Genomic DNA, 11,510 nt, shown 5'->3' with positions numbered 1-11,510 from the left:
TTGTTTTCGTTACACTCCAGTAAGCCTCCTCTCCAAGGGAGACCTATTTCATTTCTTCATTAAGGGCTTTCTTGCTGACGATTCCTCCCATGCTGTCCTCCTGGCTCTTGGGTCACAGGAGGACCTGTAAAACATTTGCTGTTCCAAGGGGTACAGGATGCAATGTTCCAGATCCGTGTTTCTGCAGCAAGTGGGGATTCAGAGAATATGACCACACTGTGCTTCCAGGAGTAGCACTGGACTGGGGGCAATAACTGTGGGAAAACGTTCATCCTCCCCAGCTCTCACTGGGAGTGAGACAATACCACAGGCTGAGGGATGGGGTTGGTGACTGAAGCCTTATCTGGGTAATCAGTAGTGTTTAGCATTGACATCTTGTTTGAACATGTGCACAATTCACCCTACTGCCATTGGAGTGGACAAGTGGTGCTTTTTATTACTTTTAAATTTTTCTTCATTTTATTTAACAAATATTAATTTTATTTAGTTTTATTAATTTTTAATTAATTTTCAGGCTCTCTTGCCAGCAGAAATCACTGCAGGGAGCTGTGCAGGGGTTCTGCTTGCATAACATTCAGTAATCAGTCAGAATTTCAGCTGCTCAATGACCATGTGTTTCTGCTGGGCTTCTTCCACAGAGTTCCTGTGTCTGGGATGCTAAACTATTTAAATGCTCAGTATCTCACCCTTCTATTCAAACCAGATCATTGTCTTCAAAATTTACAAAACAATCACTCTGTGATGCACATCTCTAATAAGGATTCATAACTAATAAAAGCTAAATATCCTCATTATTCTCTGAAGAATTTAGAGTGTGGCATAAAGTTGATGATGTCTGCCATTGTATAAAACTACTGTTGTTAGGATGTGCTAAGCCCACGTGGTGATACCAAATCTAGATTAAGTTGTTTCAACTTATTATAACTGCTCCCAAGCTGTCACATTGTCAGTAATGGCAAAAATCTTGTTCCTGGAGTTGGAAGTGTATTCTGTGTTTCTCTACAGCATACAGCATCTTCTAGGGCTACCCTCCTCTGTTCACAGCCTCCTGTATTTGTTTAGAGTTACTGATCACCAAAAATGATGATCCCTATTGTGTCATGTTTGTAAAGCTGGTGGATCTGGGTACTACAAGGTGTAGCTTGTGACTTTGTTCCTTTTTATCTATCTCTTTATATTATTTCAAACCCCCAGTTCCTCTTCTAACTTCATTTTTTTTTCAGTATGTGTTCTCATTTTTAATTTTGTTAAATACATTGTCTACAGGTGAGAAGCCCTGTTTTATTAGTGTAGTTTTCTAAGATGTTGCATCAGAGACGATTATTTTGCATTATAAATACTCAAAATTATACACAGAGTATGTGTTCAAGTTTTAGTTGTAAATACAGTAATAGTACTTCAAGAATTATTTATCTAGTTAATATAGTCTTGCCTGTAATTGTATTTTTATTTCAACTTTGTCGATAATCCTCAAGATTTTAAGCTAGGCATAATATATTGAAATGGTAATGAACTTTGGAACTTCATTAATAAAATGATGCAAAGTCTGTTAGATGGAGGAGCACACTAATTTATGAACCAATAGATACTACTGGCCTGAAAGCTTCAGCTGATTGTTACAGCAAGGGTACAGGCAAGTCTCATTTTATACATCTTTAGATTGCAAAAAAGAAATAAATCTAATTGACAGTTTCCTAAGAATCAATTAGAATTGGAATTAATTGTGAGTAATTTGGATGTACTTGCTTCACATCAAATTATCTGATATTAGATATGTATTAGCATTTGACTGCAACAGTTTTGTCAACAGGATTTGCCAATAAATGATAACTTATTTTAATACTGATTCCCACCACATTGTTGGAGTGAGGATAATGGAGACTGGAAGTTTTCCACAGTGGCAGAACACAGTGTCAGTGCCACTGAGAAAGCAGCATGTTGGGTTTTCTCTGTCACTTGTCTTCTTTACTTAGTGACTGAGACCAATAAACCTTTCCATCATTGGAAAGTCTGAGAGCTATGACTGGAGTCTTTCAGCTGGAAAATCAGTGTCAAGCTTTTCTTTGCATTCCATGTTGTACCAACTTTCCTACCTGTGCTGCCATTGGCTCAAGCCTAGGGCTTGCTGTGCCTCTAGCACACTAAACAATATTCTTGCACTACCCTCTAATGTTTTTCAGTCTTCTATTTACTCAAATATCTAGTCTCAATACTTCTGTAATAGTGACAGGCTTATCAGTGTCATCTCTGAATTTTCCCTGGATATTCCTTGCTGTATTTGTTTACTGCATGTAAGTCTGCATCTAGCATGGTACTCGTGTGCCACTGCCCAATGTAATACATGTTTGATTTCCTTTAAAGCTGATAGCATATTCATTTCCTGCTGCAACACTGAGCTTTTTCTTATGAACATTTCACTGGAGGTGGCACCGCAGAGGTCTTGTCTGTGTTGTGCAAGCTCTGCTGCTGCTGCTGGCAAAATGTGCAAAGCTGATCCATGACATTTCTAGCTTCTTCTTGTGCATGCCAAATATATTCTCAGTCCATCCCATATCATAGACCATGTGTGATTCTCCATGATTTGATCTTTGAGCTTACATCTCTCAGATCTCTTGTGTGGCATATTTTGTGTTTTCATGGAGTTTAGCTCTGACTTGCATTTAATTCTGGACTGGATGACTGCCAGAGGCTGGTTCTTTGACCTTCTATCAGTTTTGAAAATTTTGAGGTGAATAAATTCCCTATGAAGAGGACAGGCCTTAATTTGGATTTTCTGAAAAATTCTTGGGAGAGACACCCCTTAGTAATCTTTGAAAAGGTAAGAATAAGCCAGGCACATGCATTTCTTCTGCTTCACTTTCTTTTTCTTTTTTTTTTTTATTTGCCTAAAGAAAATGAATCTTAACATTTCATTTTTACATGAAGTTCACTATCTCATCGTGTATACGGATTGGTAAGGAGTCACTGCCAGAACTGGCTGGAACCTCTTAAACATTTCAAATGCATAAAAATTGAGTATTAAGAAAAATAAAGCTTCTCATTGTATTTCTTTCTACTGGCATACATGGCTTTGAAATAAACATGGATTCATAGCACACACACATGCAATTTATGTTTTCCCAATTGCCCTCTGTATTTCCAGACTTTCAGCTCTTCTGAACATCTCGGTGGCTTCTTCTTTTCTGTTGAAGTTACACTGCTTGGCATCTTTTTATTCCTGATACCATATGGCATTCCTTAATCCCTCTGCACCCAAACTGCTTTCAAAGTTATTCCTTATTAGTGACGCATTTCCAGCTGTCTCTGCTTAACCCAGTGAAGGCTTTTGCCAGTCCCTGCTCCTGAGCCTGGCCAATGGAACCATTTACAGTCACGGTGGCCAAGGCTCTGCCTTGGGAGGGAACGTGCTACAGGCAGTCCCTGCAGTAGAAGTCTTGGTGTGGGAATGACACACTGGCAGAGGGGGTCAGTCTCCAGGTTCTTTCAAGAGGAGGACACCTCTTGAAAGTAAGAAATATATTCAAAATGCAGCCAATACTATTTGCCTGATTACAGCTGATATTTCAGTAGAACACAATGAAATTATCAGAGCAATTGTTCCTATGAGATTCACAGAGAAATGGCCCAGGCTCTCAAAATAAATACCCTTTAAGGGTACTTCCTTGAGATATTGTTTTTGGAAAATATTATCAATCTCCAGAAAATAAATCTAATAAACCTCAGTTTGTTTATGTAGCATTGAGCCCCGTAAACATCCACGTTCATTTCTCTTGGCTGCTGCTCTGCTGTGAGGAGCTGACATTGCACTGAGTGACAGCAGTACTGAGTGGGAATTCTGCTCCCACATGCTCTTCCCAGGACAGCCAGTACATCCTCAGAAGTGTCAATGAGCAGATACCTTCTGTCAGAGGGCACATTGCTGGGCAAGAGTCTCTAGGCTCCACTCCTAAGTTCTGTCTTTTTTCTTCTCTGTAAGTAGCTGCTGCTGTTGTTATTGTTGTTATTATTAACCACCAGCATTGTTATGTGATGCTGCAGCTCTATTCCCCTTCCTCTAAGATGTTGTTTCTGCCATAGCCTTTTCTGCCTTTGATCACAACCAAGAAAATGGCTTTGACATTGTATGTACTCCCCTAGCCCACTGCAAAGTCCTAATCCTTCTAATAGCTGGAGGTTTTCAGTTTAAGTCTTTTATTAATATTCAGTCTTAATTGTAAAGCACTTCAGTGATATCCAAAAGCCTGTCTTACATAACAGTCTTATCCACATTTGAGTTCTTCAGAGCTGGAGTGTCAGGAAAAACCTCTGTTTGATCTGCCTCGTCTGTCATTAGTCCTCACGCCTTTAATGCACAAACCCATTAACAATGCATTTCAACTGTCTAAGCTCAGATAATGTATATTTTTAAATATTTGATATTATTAGAAAGAGTATGACTTGCTGTCATGTACATATTTAAGTGGTGTCGTGAGCAGAGTCTTTATAAAGTCTTCTGGGAGCCTTGTTTGCAGCTCTAAATCATCTGGAAAGTGAAAGAAGCTATAGGAAATTGAGGTAATTAAGACATTTCATAAAGTGCCAGTGATGATAAGATCCTATTATGCCTCAGGTTTTCCTCAGCTGGGTAAACAGGCAGGAGCACCTGGAGACTGGGAAATGCTTCCTTCCTGACAGTGGATATCCCAGAAAGTCACTGAAAAGTAATAAAAGAGAGACATTTTTGCTAATCAATAATACATTTTTAAATTACAGTTTTTAATATTTTAATTCATTGTAAATGATCTTTCATTTTCCTCTTACAGTGATTCAGCTACTTTAGGGAATTGCCCAAACTGCTTTCCCAATGTTTTTTTTCATTTTAGTAAAGGCAAGGAGTGAGCCTTCACACTAAAACTGGCATATTTACAATATGAACCCTTCATGTTTACTTAAGGAGATAGTTTTCAGAGGATTTATTCAGCTCAGACATGTATTGTTCAGATTGAACAAAGCCCAAAGTTAAAGATAGCCTGAAGTGAGAGCCCTTCCACTAAACTAATGCAGGAAACACAGTTTTAAAACACTTTGATATTATTAATAAGCAGATAAAAGAGAGATGTAAACTTGGGCTTCAGACAGCAAATATTGACTTCTTCTTAAAATCCTCCTAAAGAGACAAAGGACATAACAGCACGTGTCCACAGTTTGCATTTAGAAGTCATACCCAGAGGCAGATTTCTGTTTCCTCCAGCTTCTGTACATGCTGTGTTGAAAGATTTTTAGAAGCCTGCAACACTTTGGCCTTTGCATCTGAACAGAGAATCCTAAATCCAAAAGCCTGAGAACCCCTTTGGAAAGCAGATGTTATTTCCTGTTCTTCACATGGAAAGGAACTAAGCCATAGTGCAGTAAAGCTGAAATCCCTGTAGGAACTCTTCACTGGGGGAAGCACCAGAATTTATCATTTGTGATTCAAGCAAAATTATGTGCAGTAAGGGTGGTCATGAACTTGTCTTTGGACAGCAGCTCCCTGCACTGGTGTATGCTGACTGCCTGAAAACTGCACAGCTGATTTTTGCCACTGCACAGATAAAACTACTTATTCTGTATGAGTTAATTTGATCCTTTAATAATTATTAAGAGTAATAGCAATGCTTCTCTAGATGTTTAAAGGAATTGTTGGAAATTACTAAAATCCTACATTATTCAATATAACTTGATAATTTTACTAATGAGATGTTAGATCTACTACCAAAACATAGCAGCCCTCTGAAATGAGGAATACAAAGCATTTGGCAACAAACTTATTTGTACAGTTGACAAAATACTTTATCTGAAGTTGAAAGGTAATTTAGGCAAGGTGATACTACCTAAGCTGTAATTTTGTTCAGGACATCAGGTCTTCTATTTAATTATTGAAAAAAAAAAAATTAGATCCTTAGAGATAAGGAATTCTCAGTGCCTTTGTCTAGTTTCCTGTGCCAGTGACACTGGCAGCAGCAGCTTGTCCCTGTCCCTGCAGGAGCCTGCTGGCTCAGCAGGGAGGTAGGCATGTGTGCACAGGAGCTGGTCCAGCTGATGCTCAAACAAGGTGTCCTTCCTCACTGCCATCCCAGGGCTGTTTGTCACCTGAAAGGTGCTGCTGGCTGCTAAAAACCTGACCACATTTTGTAACTCAGCTTCCTTTGTAACAGCTTTTCTTTCTGGTTATAAACCAGATGTGCCAAACCCTGTCTCTCCTGGAGCTATATTCTACTTATAACTGTGCTGGTTATGTACCAATATTAATGTTCATTAAATAAAAAATTTGAGAGAGAGCAGCTCTATGGAGAGAGAACAGCTGCCCTGGAGATAATGAGTGATTCACTCCAGTTGATCCCAAATGAATTTCAGCTCACTGTAGTTATTTCATACTCTTGCCTGTTGGTTGTATAACTGAGTTTACATTGTATAATGGAGTTATTTCATGACACATTTAGTTGTTCAGCTCATATTTTAGTTGTTGGTGTTGAAAGAGTCAAAGGATGAAAGCAGTGCCTACTTTTATTTTGATTTCCCAGGTGCATCAAAAGTGGCAGAATAAAATATGAGGACTGATGTATGATAATCTTGATACACCTTAATACTCTTCCCACTGGAAAATATCTCTCTCCCAAAATAAATACAGGAGGTCTTCTTTGCCAGGAGACTAGCCTGAGATCTGGCTGCTAGACAATGAGCAAGCAATAGTCATTTATTCAGCTTTGTCTCTAAACTACTTCCAACCCAAACTGCAACTATCTACCCTTCAGTGCTGCTCTCTTTCCACTCCCTGAACTAATTCTTTAGGCAGTTGAAAAATAACCTTTTTTTGTGGTGTGGTTTTTTTTTTTAACTGGCAAAGATTAAATGGTCCTAGTTGAAAAAAAAAAAAGGCAGGCTTTTTACCTGATAATCAGGAATCCTTTTAAATGCAGCTGAAGAGTCCACCTGTCTCTCTGAAAAGCAGCCATAATCCTGAAGTCCAGATCACATTTCAGAAAGAGATGACTCCATCACATATGTACTTTATTGTGCTTGTAAAACATCTGCATGAGCTTGTGAGAAGCTTTGCTCTTACCAAAGAGCTTTTCTCAGGTCTTCTGAAAAGTGCAAAATTATGAAGTGATTTAATTTTCTCCCTCCTAAGTTAATTGTTGCTCTCAGTGTAAACCAAAGACAAGCTGACCAATTGAGCATCCCTTTGTTATTTACTATTTGTCATATTATCCTTTTATGCCTCCGTACTGTTTCAAATGGAGAGAGACCACTGCCACTGTTAAAACCACATCAGTTTTTCTTCAGTGATTTTTGTAGGTTTGGGGTTTTTTTTTCCTGGAATCTTTAATGTGCTTCCTGCCTGCCTTGTGGCTCACCTCCACATGCACAGCAGTGCTTTCTACAGAGATGTGACTGTGAAGTTGAGTGTAGTTTGGCAACAGAGATGTCTGATATGAAAGAGGTGACATTTGCCAGCCGTGAGCTCTACAACTGCAAAGCTGAGCCAGCTGTATCAGCTTAATTAATTGCATTCCTAGCTGTATGAACTGAGACTCAAAAAGGGTGTGTAGGAAGGAGGTAGGGTGAGGAGTAATTCCAGGAAAATTATTTACTTTTGTTACATTCCTGGAGTAGGGAAGGTTAGATCCCTTCATAGGAATCTGGCTAGAGTCAGGCCACACATGACAGCTCAGGGAGCCCAGTTGTATCTGTTCCATTGAAAAGCAGAATTTCTGTTACATCTTCTTTCATGTTATTCATTTTTACAAGCTAAGAAAGGGTTGGGGCATTGTCTCTGTGTGAAATGTGGTCTTCTTCTCTGACTGGCCTCTCATGTGCCAACAACATGAAGCTATAGAGGCAAGCCCAGATCTGTGCCCTCACAAAGCATCACAGTGAAAAGGTTTGTTGCTTCTCTTTGGAAACAATTCCCTTTTTCCACACTCATGATTGCACTTACCTGTTTTTCCCACTGCAAGCTTTGTGGGCACAACCTGGTCATCTGGCCAGTCCTGTATATTTACATTATAATGTATAGGGAGCTTCACCTTTGTCCCTACACACTTCTTCTGCCCCTTATCTCTCTGTCTACTGGCTTTTCTACAATTGTGTTTCCTGTCATTCATCCATTTCTCTTGTGGACTGTTGTTTGTTCCATTGCCCTTCATCCTCCTTTCCCATTCCTTTAGGTTTATTACAGGATCACACTGCAGCCTTTCCACCTTCAATGCTATTTGACCATAGAAAACAATACATCCAATCTATCTGCCACCGTCCTGACAAATACAAAGGGAAGTTCTCTCTTTGCAATCAGGATGCAAGTAACCTAAAGAATGGATTTGAGCACAGGGATTACAGCTGGAACAATAATGCCTTTGTAATACTGTCAGGATTATTCCTCTCCTGTGAAGAAAAACTTGAAGAGCAAAACCGAGTCTTCAAGCAAACAGAACCTCCAGCTGTCAGTGCTTTTGCTTCCTCTGGAGGAGACACATGCCTGTCTAAATACAATATGCCTGAAGACCAACACTTGGCATCTACATGACTATTGAAACATGATGTGTTTCTAAAATCCTCTGAAAGCAATGGAGGGGAAAGGGAAAGGCCTCAAATGGGGGCTAGGCAGTTCATCTTCTGTTACAGGACAGATTCCTGATTAGTATCCTGATTCTCAGTCCAGGCTGGCTTAGACTTTAGTTTGCTTTAGTAAATTGTTTGTATGATATCATACTTACCCTACATGATTATGTTCTTGGAAATGCAGGTGGGAGAAATAATAAATACTAAAAAAACATCACAGGCATTTTGTGCCTTCCCATCAACAGCTTGCTGGAGACTGAAATGCAGGTGGGAGAAATAATAAATACTAAAAAAACATCACAGACATACAGCTTGCTGGAGACTTTTTTTTAATGGGCAGTGCTCACACATTTTACTCTTAAACTCCTTTTCTAGGCCTTTAGCTGAAATGGAATTCAGGGCAGGCAATGCAGCCCTTGTTTGTTTTAACAGTATTCCCATTTTTGTCAAAAATTTTCTCTATGCACAAGTGAAGCCAAAAAGAATTGACCAAACCCTTCCCCCAAAATGCTCATGCATTTGCTCACGGGCTTGCTTTTTGATAAGCAGTCTTACAGAAAGCCACGATTTTACACTTGCAGGCAGCGCTGTTTGTCATTGCACGCCGGAATTGGATCCACCTTCCCCCGCCAGCCTCAGGCTACTCACTTGCTCCAGAATCCCCCAGGTTGGGGAGGGAAGCACAGCTCCTCTCTGCTTGGCCTTGGACTCAATCACACGGATAGTTTCACTTAGCTCTGTCTCGGGAAGCAGCGAGCGTGCATGTTACATAATATAATCTTCATGTCTTGAGGATTCAGGCCTGTCCTCTTTTGTGCTGCCAGATGGAAGAGGAGCCACGCTCTCTCTGGAGAGATGTCCCTGCACATCTCGCTGCTCAGCTGTGCTGGAATTAATGTGCTTCTCTCTGCAGTGGGGCACTGTTGTTCCCTGGCATTTGGCTCCAGAATAACTAGCTCTTTAGTATGCAGTGGATGCTATGCAGCCACTGGGATCCCAAGATTAATTTGTCTAGAAAAAGAGATACATGAAGAACCTCCAAAAGGAATTTGTGGGAGGATGTACTCCAGATTCTCTCAACAGCTATGGTTTGTTCCCAGCTGAAACCCAGATACAGGTGTTGTGGACAGCCAGGTTTCTGCTTTTGTGCTCTCACTCTGTCCCAGTACAGTTTTTTCAGCTGCTGCTGCTGTTTTGTTACTCAGTTCTGTAGCATGGCCCCCGTCTGCACTGTTATTGCCTCTGTTAGTCAGGCCGTTTCATGCCCTGATCCCTGACGTGCTCTCCAAAGTGATGAATCACACCTGCACTAGTGAGTCCCTTCTTCCTAATGAGACATATGCTCCAAATTCTGCAATGCTCAGTTGATTGAGGCAAGGAGCCACAACCCACCTGTAGGCAGAAATGGCACTACAGTCCTCAGGAATAGCTCAAAAGACCCCAAGGAGGGTGAGGGCAGTGTTAGTCAAACTAGAGAGGAATCTCATCTGTGGGACTTCCTGACAACAATGCCTCATCAGCACCAGCTGTAACTCCAGAAACAGCAGCTTCTCTACAAGCAGCGTTACATCCTGAAGGAATTAACTCCTCAAGACATGGAGCTATTGACAAATATTCCTTTCAGCCTCCTGCTACCCCTGAGATTTCTGGCAGAAGGACCCCTGTAGCAGCCACAGCTCCAGCAATGCAGGTGCAGTAGGGAAAGCCAGGAGTCATGTTCATCCAGCCATGAGTAGTGATTCTGCACTGCTGAAAACAAACAGGAGCAGCCTGTTCTGAAATAAAAACCAGCCCACAACAAAACCCCAAAAGGTACCTTGGCTATAATTAGGAGCTGAAATGATGCTGCAGGTTTGAGTGGAAAGTTGGTGCTTGACAAACATCCCTGCCATGAACCCCTTCAACAGCCCATTTAGCCACCACAACGGCTGCTGCCAAGTGTCTTAAGCAGGAAAGGGGCAGAGGGGCCAGCCTCTTCTGCTCTCTGCCATCCATAGGATGGATGGAGGGCACCTTGGGCAGGAATTGCACATGGCTGCTGCGCACCTGGTGCTGATAGCACAGCTGACAAGATGAAGCAACACTGAACCAGGGCTGCAGCATCTTCCTCTTTCCATGGCAGCTTTGCCTTGACCAGCACACATATCTGTAGTGGTGGGGGCACAGCAGCACAGGCTGCAGTGGGACCCCAGGCTGCAGAGAAGTTGCACTTGTATTGTTGCAGAGAAGACTGTCATCACATAGTAACTGCTGTGCATGTGCCAGCAAGAGCAGAGTGAGCATGAGTAAGCTTATTATGCGATAATCACACCTTCATCTTTCTGGATAGATAAACTGCTGAGGTATCCAAGTCTGGCAGTGAGGCACAATCACTGTCTGAGGATGAGCAAAAAGCAACTGGGACCTTTCCCCATTGGAAACATGTCTGATTTGATGCCATTATCTCTTTCTGTTTTTAAACAGAACATCGTTATTGAACCACCTGTTGCCACTTAATTACCTGTGTTTGATTACAAAGATGTTAAGTAATCGGCTTTTTAGGTACAAACTCCTTCATTTGTATATTCTTGCATGATGTCCCCTAGCAAAGCTTTTATGTCCATTTCAAAAGCTGCATTAAAACTTCTCCTGTGAGCTATGTCAGGGACAGAGCAGCCCAGCCTCCTCTCCTGAACTTTGTGAAATCTGGATCAAGACTTTGGATCCTCTCCGTTATAGTGATCGGACCTATAGGTGCGGACTTATGGGGCAGTGCACACCGCGGCCCCGTGTCGGCAGGCTGAGCACACAGCTGGTGCCCTCAGGTGGGCCACGACCCGCAAACCGTGCTGGGTCCTGGTTGCGGAGCGAAGGAACTGTCCGAGGGGCACACGTGTGGGCAGGTGGGTCACCCCGCGGGGCAGGGGTGCTCACCTTCCCGGCTCTGCCCTCCC

The sequence above is a fragment of the Passer montanus genome, unplaced genomic scaffold (genome assembly GCF_014805655.1).
Source record: "Passer montanus isolate IOZ18808 unplaced genomic scaffold, ASM1480565v1 scaffold57, whole genome shotgun sequence".
NCBI classification, from domain to species: domain Eukaryota; kingdom Metazoa; phylum Chordata; class Aves; order Passeriformes; family Passeridae; genus Passer; species Passer montanus.
The sequence above is the reverse complement of the archived record's forward strand: the minus strand, read 5'-3'. Positions refer to the sequence as shown.